A 12,586-nucleotide genomic window follows, 5' to 3' on the forward strand; every position below is an offset into this window, starting at 1 on the left:
TTTTTTTGATACTTTTGTCATTTTCGCTAGTGATAGATTTTTTTTTTTTTAAAATTAAATATTATATGATATATGAAGAATTACTTTAAAATCAAAATACAATATAATTTTATTTTTTTTAACATGTATTAACTAAATAAAAGAAATATAGTATAATATAAATAAATTAAAAATATGAGGCAATCTACACAAATGAGGAAAACACTTATTCATGGAGAACACAAGTATATAGATAAAAGTCAGAACATTTAATGTGATAGGACAAACTATTTACCAATACAAACTAAAGTAAGCACAAACATAAAGAGGTGGATTAAATTAATGAAAATAATAGAGGCAAGGTCCATATTACATGGTAGGTAACAAGTCAAAAATTAGTGTGTGATGTGTAAGCCATGCCAGAAAACTTGTTACTTATGTCCCCATCCCTAGTATCCTAAACAACAAAATCTTAATCCCAAGTCACATATGTGTGCACCAATATACCTATTGTTCATCACACAAAATCCATTAGGGACTTGAATCTTATGGGTTAAAAAGTTGAAATCCTAGGTAGAATTTAGGTCAAGGTTGAGATTTTTGACTTCATAATAGAAGTCTATTTGTATGGAGCACCTCTAGGATCTTATGACATTATCCTAGGAATGAATTGACAATGGAAATTGAGGGCTAGAGTTGACTTCTTTGCTAAGATTGTATAATGTATGGATGACATAAGAAATAAAGTTACATTACATGTACAATGAGAGGTTATAATATGGAAATTTTTAGCCATGCAGCTAAAAAAAAGTGGTGGGCAAGGGCATCAACTATATGTTGTCAAGGTGGAAGAATTAGTTTTCGGGGAAATTACAATTTGTGATGACCTAATGATATTTTAAGAAATAACTCATGGAGAGACAAGATCAAGAAAGGCTAGGGAATTGGAATAATTGTTTGCCAAACATATTACCATCTTCAAGATTACTAGGGATATATGTCTTGAAGAATTACTCAAATTTCCACCCAAGAGGGTATTTAATTTCTCAAATGATTCAGTTCCCAAAATTGAACCAATATCTAGAGCTCCTTACCAAATGACTAACACTAGACTCATGGAGTTGAATGCATAGTTATAATAAATATTAATGGGTTGATATGACCCAATGTGTCACCTTGTAGTTCCCCCATAAGTTTTGTTAAAAAGAAGGAGGTTCCCCCATAAGTTTTGTTAAAAAGAAGGACAAGATTCTTCCTTTATGCACGGACTATTGAATGCTAAATAAGGTAACTATAATGAGTAAATATCCCTTACCACAAATTGATTATCTATTTTTCATATCCATTGGTTGTAGTTATTTCCAAAATAGATATGTGATCAGAATACCACCAATTGCATCTGAAGGATGAGGATATTTGTAACATATTTACCTAGTACAAGATGACTTTGAAGAAGAAGAAATTGGATAATCTTTGAAGTCCTTTTTTGGATCCTAAGAATGTTTATATGATATGTGCTTTATCATGGAGGATTTTGAAGCATTATATCAAAACCATGGTCAACACATTTAAAGTGTGCATACAAAAAGATTCTAGACCATCCTTGCTAAAAAGCTAGCAAACCCCTATTTATATGTCTTCAATATATTTTCCTACTATTAGGAATTACAAATTGTGGTTCTTCATTATGGATATGATTATTTTACTCCATGCTTCTCTCATAAATTAATGTTCTGCATTTCTATAATCATATTTCATGGTATTGTAAGTTACCATTCTTCTATGGCATGCATCACTCATGCTAACATAACATATTCGTGTGCATTATACAAGTCTCCCTTATTTTTAGACCATACCTATAGTATGAACAATGTTTCTTTATGACATCTTTGACCCCAGTTTACTTCCTAATGGTGAAAATATGGGGGTAGAAATTTCTTGTTCCTTCTTTCTTTTATGATTTTATGATTACACACTCCTCTAAAAACAAACTTCTTATGGACTCTACACCTATTTTGCTACATTATTAAATGGTTGGTCTCGTATCACACCCACTCAAATTAAGGGTAGCATATATGATCTCCACTATATTCAATATATATAAAGCACTTATGCAATGGTTGAAGTTGTTATTCATGGTCTTAGATTGTATATACCCTTGGTTAAAGTGACTCTATATTAGTTTTATAACAATGTTAGTTAAAGAGTTTCTCTATGAATCTTGCACCAATAATTGACAATGGAATGTATCTCTCATAGAAACCAACTCAATGATTGTCATATATGGTGTAATCTTGTCGCATATGTGTGTGCATCAATATATCTGATGTTCTTCACAAGAAATCTTCCCGGAGGATCGAAGACAAGCAAGCCGTCGGGGGTTCGATTCTTGGAGGCTTTTTCAATCCATTCCACCATCTCTTCATCGGCATCCACAGTTCCGTAACTCATAAGCCCTAGCCTGAAATCTGCCTTACACGATCCCTCACGACAAATAGTCACAAAGGAGTGCCGTTTCCGCTGGTTTCGAACCCTAGTTATGGCAGCCTCGCCGTCCAGACCGTCGCCGGATCGAAAACAAACAGAGACGTTAAATTGTTGCTTTGTGTTCTTCAGATCCGCCACTTGGATGGAGATTTTCTTTCGGCGTGAAACCTTCTGGTACCCTAGGGTTTGGAGGTCGAGAAGCAGGGCAGGATCTTTGAGGGCCGAATCTGAGCAGGCTGTTGAGAATCGTTGCTTCAAACGCTTTCCCCTGCACAAATCCTGCAAATGCCTCACCGGCATGAAATCATCCTGCTGCAACTCGTTCCAGTTGGCCCCGTGGAAGATTAATTTGCCGAACCGAACGGCTAATTTTACAGATCTCATCGTTTCGTAGTGCGAGAAGATAACAGGCTCCAGGTGCGTCTGCAGATTGGCTCTGTAAGCGGACAAGACCCAGTGCGAGTGAAAATACAATTTGGAGCTCAAATCAGCAAATTCTGCCGGCAAATCGTCCGTCTCCTTAGAATTGTTCTCAAAGCACTGCGAACCTTTCAAAGCGAAGAACGGCAAATCTCTGTCCTCTTCTCTAAGGTTGGAAATATCGCCGTGAAACCTCTCAAAGCTAACTCCGTTGACAGATAGGCTAGTGTTTTGCAGAGATTTGCAGAAACAGAAGGCAAAATACTCTGGATAGTAACCGCTGTTTTTGCCGACTGCAAAGCTGATCAGCTCCTCGATGGAGGCGGCAACGGTCTCTAGTGCTTCGTATGAATCGGCGCTGATCTGCAGTGTTCCATTCGGATTACACTTTACAGAAGAAATGCCGGGGATTTTGTGGAAATTCTTCAGAGTTGTGCCGCCTTTGCCTATGATGAGTCCGATTGCTATGCCAGGAATTTTCATCTGTCTGTCAAACAGGGGTTTTGATGATGTCGATGGAGAAGACGAGATTTTGCTTTCTGATTTTCTTGGCATCTTTGCTTCTTTTCTGATTTGCAGCCTCAAATTGTTGACAATGCTGCGTAGAAAGCGAACCTCGGAAACAATTGCCAAACCCTTTGGCACACACGGCTCGATTCCTCTCCAGGTTATTTTAGACAAACGAATTCCTCACAAGGTATATTTGGTTTATTTTGTTGCTATGACACATCTTGTCTCATGGAACGAGAAAATAATAAATTATCCATTTATCTCTTTATCAGAATCTTTGGCAAAGGTCTCTCTTTATTGCCCTTCAAGAGAGGGGTTCAAGGCTATGAAGCTTTCCTATTAGGGAGGAATAACCATTCTATTTTTATTTTTATTTTTCATCGTGTAAATTTTAAATTATTTTTAATTTTTTATTATTGTATATTTGGCAAGTTTCTTATTGTTAATAGGATTTAAAATCACATTATCATATATGGTGCTATATCAACATTTTTTTTGTCAAAGTATTCAAAACAACGGAAAAATAAGAAAGATTATTTGCCACATAAGAGAAAGACACATACTTGTGGAGCTGATGTGACATCACACGATTAGTTACTTTATAGAACTAAGGAATATGTTTTATTTAATAAAGTGTAGTCATCATCAATAATAACAACTTTAAAGTCACAACAATTGGTGCATTGTTGTGAAAAATATTGAACATTCAATCCACAAGTCTTGGTATTAAATCAACATTTTGTATTAGGTACTATAGGTGCTTTCCCCTAAGAGAGAGTGAGTAAAGGATGTGAGAGTGTCTCTTGGAAATCTTTGTTGGGTAGAGGATGGATTTTTGTCCAAGTTGCAAGAGGATATATTTAGAGTATTTAAGGAGATAAGGATCTTGAGGTTGTAAACCATTGAGTGAGATGATTTGCAATCAGAATTTGAGTGAATTGATAAAAGGACATTGTGTTGTGACTTTGAGAGGCCTTGAAGATGGAAAAGAGAGTGTAAAATGACATTTGTCATTGGGATTTATAAGGATTGTGATACTTGAGAAAATCAAAGAGAATAAGATATAAAAGAAAAGATGAATTTATAAAGTTGCTATGGCAAGTGAAATAAGTAGAAGCAAATATTGAAATGTTATTATAAAAGAGAAAAGAAAAGAAGAAAAGAAGCTTAGGTTATTATTTTAATAATGTTTTGATCTTAGGAATGTAGAAAGTTATAGTGAAGTGCCTTGCATGTGGCACAAAAAGAAGAGCCTACAAGAAAGGACTTGGAAGGTCTTGCATTTGATGGAGATGAATAAGAGTTTGCAATAGACATGTGTTTATTGAAAGACACAAAGAATGAAAATAAGGAGGTTGCAATATAGATAAAGATGATGAACTTTAAGGATTCCTTGTTTGATTAACAGATCAATAAAGATAAGGATCTCATCGTAAAGGAGATTAAAATAATCAATAGCTTCTTAGAAGGTTAACCTAAGACACGTGGAAGATATGGTAGCAAAGGCAAGTCTTTGTAAAGACTTAAAATTATTGATAGCAGAAGAGGAAGATGAAAGAAAGTTGCAATAGTGGATGATACTGCAGTAGTTTAGAGAGAACAACTCACATGTGTTGAAGATGGAGTGCATCATGAGAGAGGCTTGAAAGAAAAAAATATAGGTTATAGGATGTATAGATGGCATTGTGATAGATGAAGATGTAATAGAAGTTAAGAAATGTCATTTGGAGATAATTGAGCAAACAAGAAGAGAGAGGTTGGTTGTAAACAAAGAGGATGCTAGAGATTTATATATGTTGAGGTAGTGAGTCTTGTTGGTGTAAATAAGTATTTACTATTTACACTTTAGTTAAGTTTACTTAGGTTAATGCATTATCAAATTAGTTGTCATGTAGACACCTAAGAGTTTGCATATTCACATGAGTTGTCATCTTGACAACATAGTAGTTTGTACTCCAATTGAGCACATGTTGTCTACTACATCTATTTATGAGATACACCTTTGCATTCTTATCTTCTCATTGTTGCATGTACATTTATGCACAATGGAGGATAATCCACTCTTGGCGGACATGTGCTTAGTTGGTATGCCTATCTCTTTGCTGACTCCTAGTCATATCAGTTGCCTTCATATACAAAGCACTTCTATGTTATACTCATCCAAATATCTGATATCCATTATCATTTTGATCATTATTGAGATTCTCATTTGATCACTATTTGTCTTGCTTGTGCCATCTACTAAGCTTCTTGATCTTGGCATTGAATTATTGCCTTAGGAAAATTCTTACATGGTATCAAAGCTATACCAAATTTTGACAAGTCTAAAGGATATATTATAGAGTGCATTTCATGGAGGTCATTAGACATCAGTGAGTTAAACCCCATAAAGAAAAGAAGATAACTATTTAGTGGTAGGATGAGGAGGGATGTTGAGTGGAGAAACATTTGGAAGAAGATTTTAGATTATGGTGGAACAAATTTCACATTGAGGTTTAGAAGGTTGAAAACCATAGCCTAGAGGAGGTTATGCTATAGTGGATTTAATTCCACATTGAGGGAGATGAGAGCAGAGTAGAGTTGTTAGAGAACGATGATGCTCATTCTAGATAAGGGTTGTAAGAGGAGAAAGAGGATGGTGTTGGAGATACCTCAAGCATTGATGAAGCTCATTAAAGATTTTTGGAAATATGAAAGGATAATTCTACCATCTAACTCCATTTTGTGAGACATAGCTCACAAATATTTCCTCTCATAGGTGCCTAATGCAAGAACATCCAAGGGTGTAGAAAAATCTTGCATCATTCGAAATAATTGGAATTTAATTTTATATTAAGGTCCTAAATGATTAAAAATAATTGAAACCACTTATAATTCTCCATGTACCTTGGAAAATGTCCAAAGGGACATAGGGTTTTTTAATTATTTAATATATATAGCTTAAGTGTAAAGGCAGTTGTAATTTTCAGCAAAGGATACATTATCCTATCGTTCATAGTTATCAAATCATAAAATACCCATGTTGGTGTGGAAATGAGGAAGGGGAAGAGAAATGTACTCATGTATTAATTTAGTGATTGCACTAAAAATGGGAAAAGGCGCGTGTTTAGGCAACCACTTTGGAAAGTGGAAAATATTTCTCTTTAAGAGCCTTCCTTAGGAAGTCAAAAGTCATTTAATGGTTGTGTTTCATTTCTTGATAACCATGTGTTATTCATCAAAGAAAGGGGAGAAAGTTCTCCAAGAGGTGTGAGAACATTATAAAAGGGAGGCTTGGGCTAGAAGTTAGTCATCCAAAAATAGAGTGGATCGTTGAAAATTGAGTAGATTGTCTAGAGTGGCATGGATCATTCAAATTGGATTGTGATCATTTGGATGTGAGAATAATTCACCTTCATTTAACAAGTGAGCTCTAATTTTTCTTGTAGAATTGGTAAGCCCATGGAGCCAAAAATTATAATTTGTAAACTAAGAAAATTAGTTATTTATAATCATGTGATTTCTATGCAATTTCTTTTTTGTGCTATGCTAAATAATGGGTAGAGAAAACTTCATTTAGTGTAATAGAGCATGCGTTTTAGATGTGTTAGGGGAGTCACCTACAACATGGTATCAGAGTTGGATTTTGTGTGTGCTCAGACAAAGTGTTGAATTTAAGGCAATGTGACACCAAGATATATGGGGGAAGTACATAAGTTTTTAATTGTCCTCCAACAAATGTTGATGATTGGTAGAAGGTGCACACAGTTCTTCCACAAAGAGAGAGTGGATAGAGAAATTGGAAGTGTATCTTCCATAAATCTTTGTTGGGTTGAGGATATGTGTATAGTCATTGTTGAAAGAGGAGCGATTTAGATTTAATGAGGTAAGGTTCCTCGAATTGTAACCAAACCACAAAATGCGGTCGTTTGCAATAATATTTGGGACTATTGATAAGAGGATTTGTGTTGAGGCTTTAAGAGGTTTTGAAGATAGAAACGAGAAGGAAGAAAATGATAGTTTCATTGACTATGTTGTGAGAATTCGTATGCTTGAGAAAATTGGAGCGAGCATAAGAAAACAAAAGAAGAGATGAATATATAAAGTTGTAGCAATAAGTGAAAGAAATAGAAGAAGAGATTGAAAAGTTACTATTTTCTATTTTACCACCATTAAGCCCATCACAAATATCATCTAGAAAGGTTATTTTTCTTTTGGGATGCTTCATTGACTAGAAGAATTAATGAATTCATAATTTGTTTGTAAAATTAATTTTAAAAATTTGTGTACCTCTAAAAGCTTCACGTGGTTAAGAAGAAAGTACTTGTCAAACATTACTACTCTAAACATTAGGGCCACAAAAAATGAGGGTCGGAGAGGATGAAGGAAGTACTAATGCTTCTTGAAACATGCCTTGTCAGCTCATCTCCTTAAAAACTTTGGTAATAAATTCTTGAGGTCACCAAATACTTAAATTTCATTTTCCCTTTGCCAATTTATTTTGATTTATCTAGTCTTTTTTCCACCACTAATGATTTGTCTAAATTGAATTGATCCTTGATTATTAGCATCTCCAACCTTAGTCCCTTTCACAAGTGTCCCAAGCATTAATATGACAAGATTTGAAAAACTTTCTTGTATAATTCAAACTCTAATTCAAAACATCTTTAACCCTTTTATGATTAATCAATTTCATTGCTAATAATAAAATAATTGGATAAATGGAAAAACTATAATAGTGTGCTATCTCCCGTGATTCCTACTCAAAATATCTTCTTTTTAAATCTCCAACCATAATCACCTACTTTAAGATTCTCTACTTTTGTAACGACTTTGTTATCTTATGCTATGGGTTGAATCTTCTATTTCAAACCTTTCATAATTTTCTCTACCATCTTTAGTGATATCATATAAGCACTTCATAACCACCATCGATGCCATTTGCTAAATTTGATTCTTAACACTTCTTGAATATGACATGATTGAACTTGGGAAGGTGAGTAACCTTTTAATATTGCTTTGAATCACCCCACTTGACAGTTTTGAATTTTGTTTCTTAAATCTTGTCATTGGGTAGAGTTATCATACCACTTACATGACAATCAATCTAAAGTTTTTTTAAAAATTGTTGTTGGGTGGATTGATAATACCACCTGCATAACAAATGAACCTCTTCCTAGCCTCTTCCCTTATTGGATATTTGAGGTCCTACTTTGAAATCCAATGAAGATGCTTCAAGAGAGACTTATCTAACTCTAATACTTTTGACCTTCAAGCACTCTAAAAAACATGTAGCTAATAAGCATTGTTCTAGTTTCCTCTTATAAGATTGGACTAATTTGGAAGAGGCCATCTGCTACTAATGTTTGCATTTGATGGTTTTATTGTTATATTAAACTCTAAATCCACCAATTTAGTATTTCTTCCCCACATCACCTTTGATTAATAAATTCATCTAATAAAGAGAGTATCTTCTAAGAGTAGCCAAGACTTTATTTAGAATTTTTTTTACCTACTATCCTAGAACACTTTGTTATATGCAAAGTTGATAATAAACTTATAAAACATCTTCTATATTGAAACTACTTATTAAAGATCTATGCCATCTACTACCAAATTTTCCATTTCACTTGTTGACCCATTCACTTTTATATACACATGATTAATTGTCACTATCTCAAAATGATTTAAAAGTTCTAGGGTTCTATTTGAAATAGTTATTAATCTAAATTAAGTTTTTTCTCATGTTTAAGAGCATTAATTATTTTGGAGAGTCTCTCTCAATATCCAACTTCTTGAATTTTAGATTTTGTGTAAAATTGATCCTAGTAATGCTTTGAATTCTAAAATATTATTAATGTCCTTATCTATAAGTTTGGCCAATTTAGTTGTAGATTTTTGTAGCTATGATGAATGGTACAACCTTCATCCAGTGCTCTAAGATTGTCGATAGATGTCTCATTAGGTACATCTCCATTTTCAAATGAGGTAACATTTCCCTTGAAAAGACAATATTACCATATTACTCTCACTTCTTTCTATAGTTATATGATGGAGATATTAGAATTTCTAGAAAAATTGTAAATTCTTAAAATTTCGCATTTAAGCTCAACACCATGTTCTCTTGTATAAGTTTGACAGTTCATGTATGCTTTTGGCTTCTTGTTTAGGTTTGAGATTGAACTTTTTAACTCCTTGTATTTGTTATATTTAACTAAAATGTGGTATTTATTGTCATATTTATTTTTAGTTTGCAGTTCTTTATTAATTGCTATTTTTTTTTAGTCATTGCTTATCTATAGGCAAAGAACTAATGTTCCTAGCTGCCACATGAAATTAATTTTTACATTCATAATTAGTGGTCTTCTAAAGTCAAAAAAAATAGTTTTATTTTAAAATTAGTTTCTAATCATTTATTTCTCTTTTTTGATTGGTTCATATCAAATTTAGTGGGTTAATATTGATTTATTGACACCAAAAGTTATATAAAAAAGAAGTGTTTGGAAGATTCCCCAAATTTTGTGCAAACATTTAGAAACCTGTAGAATTTTCCTGGTCTTTTCTTCACTATTTCATTCCAGACAATAGGTGGTCCTATTTGGTCTTCCCCCATTTTATTATTTGCAAATTTGGAAATTTTCCTTGTTGCAATGACCTACCTGTTGGCTGTAACAATCTTGAATTAGCCCAAGAATGAAGAAATAATCATTGAGTTCAGATAAATGTTTCAACCCACAGCTATTTCTAGTTGTAGGCAGATTTGGGCCCCATAGATATGAAATGGGCAAGTCCCATTTCTTTCTTTCTTCTGAGATACCATATATATATATATATATATATATATATATATATATATATATATATATATATATATATATATATATATATATATATATATATATATATATATGTTTTCTTGAAGTTCTCTGTCAATGGATATTGATGGAGTTTTCATTAAAAGAAAGCAGAATTAATTTGGGAGTAGAATTTTTCCATGGAGGTCAATTTGTGAAATTTGAGGGTCAAAGATCACGGCAAATTATGGTCGTTGGCTCTATCTCTGTTGCGCCAATGAAAATTACAAACCCTAGAAATCATAAAGAAGTGACAAGTGAAGGAAGGGAGGGTTTGGGAGAAGGATAACACAATTTGCATCATTGTCGAATAACTTTATTATTTCCAAGGGAGCGTCTACCCAACCGAAAAAATGGATGTTTATTAAACATTTATTTATTATTTATTATTAATTTAAAATTACAATCTCATTGTATTATAATTTATAAATGATTAATTAATTATTATAAACAACCATTCTGTCAATTGTATAACCATTTCATAGTTTCAGATGCTCCAAAAGAATTGATCTCAACTTACGTGACAAGCTAAAGCCTAAGCCCCCCTAAAAGACCATGGTGACACAACCTAGTAATAAGCCGTTGTGGTGAAGGATTAGGCCAAATTGCGAAATCAGAACCCTCCAATGAAGAAAATAACAAATTGCTCAAAAAACAAAAAAAGTGGTCAGGTCTATAGATGCTAGAATGTCAACAATAGACAAATTGTGACTCAAAAGCTTTAAAAAAATGATCGGATCAATAGAGAGTCATCTGAGGGTGTTCGTAGGTCCCAATGGTTACATTGTGCTAACTATGTTAAGGTATGGATCCTAATTGAAGGCATAGTAACAACATTAAATCCCTTCGTTTGCTTCAAAACATGAAATTATAGAGGTGAGATGCATAATTAGGTTTGTTGGGATGTTAATGTAACAGATGGATTTGATCCCCCAACCTCACACCCTCATCTCCCCACTTAATGTGTAGGCATATACCAAAACAAAGGAACCACCACAATGATAGCATGAAGGTAGCCCCAACTTCCAACCTCTGCAAAGCCTTAGGTTGGGCAAGTTGTTGTTGTAAGCCTTATTGTCTAAAGTGTTGGGAACACATTCAGACTCTACTTATTACTAGATATATCAAAATAAAAGTATAACAAATCTTGTTTTAAGTCGGAAGGAATGCTAAGCTTCTCAGTTGATGAATGTTTACAAAAATTTGTCCACACATGTCATTGTGAGAGAGATCTAGTTCTTGACATGTCTATCAAAGGTTTTGTAGTTATTCTACTTCTACATAAATCTTAAATCTTGATATTTTTTCATTAAGAATTCTTAGTTCTATTTCTTCTACTAGTAGTTATATTATGAGAATCAATATACTTAATTTTATATTAAAATTAAATTTAAAAATAATAATAGTATTTAATTCTTATGATTAGTTTATGACTTTTAAGTATAAATATACTTTTTAGCATTAAATTATCAACCAAAATATTATAAAGATTATTATTATTTAAGCATTATTTAATAATAGTAAATATTTGGAGTACAACGCTATCCTCATTAGATATGATTTCAATTGATTCAGCATTAGCAATATGGAAACCTTATATATGATTTACATGATGGCTACTTTTCATTTTCTTGAAGAAAGTGACGATGAATTCTTTGGCACTGGCTAAATAGCCGAATATTTACACCAGTTAGCCAGTGCCTGTTGTAATGGATAGGCATGTGCATCCATGCCCCCCATTGCATCCTCTTGTTACGAGTCACATCTATCCGTATTAACCGCAGAAATAAGGTGATTTTGTATCTGTCCTAAGTGCAGAAACAAGTCGGCTGGTTCAATCAAATTTATGATTTTTCCTATTGGGAATGTGACATTTGCAATCAACATTTAATATATAGTATGCAGCACACAAGAGCAAAATTGGTGGGAAAACTGTCAATTCCAGTATATCATATTAGATTCATCGTCTTTGATGAAACTTCAACCACTAAACAAAGATGGCGATGTCTGCATCTAGAATTGCAATCAAATTTCAAACAGAATAATCTGAAAGGGGGAATAGTAGCGGCTTGCTGTGGGAGCACATCGGGCCCAAAATAGCATATTCCAACCATAGTCACATCTTTGCAGTGCACTGTTCATGACATTTCAAATTCATTGTGATGGTAGATCTGCCCAAAAGAACAAACAAGATCCTATATTTTTGTCTATATAAGACTGATTCATATAGGCAATAATCCCTCTTATGGCGAGTGTTTATGTGTTATAGTTTGTGATGGAAAGGAAAGCTACATTGTATCAGTACAACATCATATTTGTGTGAACAGTTTTTTGAGGTTTCTTCTGGTTTTGTAAAG

This window comes from Cupressus sempervirens, chromosome 11 (assembly GCF_028749045.1).
Source record: "Cupressus sempervirens isolate cs-2001-9-10 chromosome 11, ASM2874904v1, whole genome shotgun sequence".
In the NCBI taxonomy this organism is placed as follows: domain Eukaryota; kingdom Viridiplantae; phylum Streptophyta; class Pinopsida; order Cupressales; family Cupressaceae; genus Cupressus; species Cupressus sempervirens.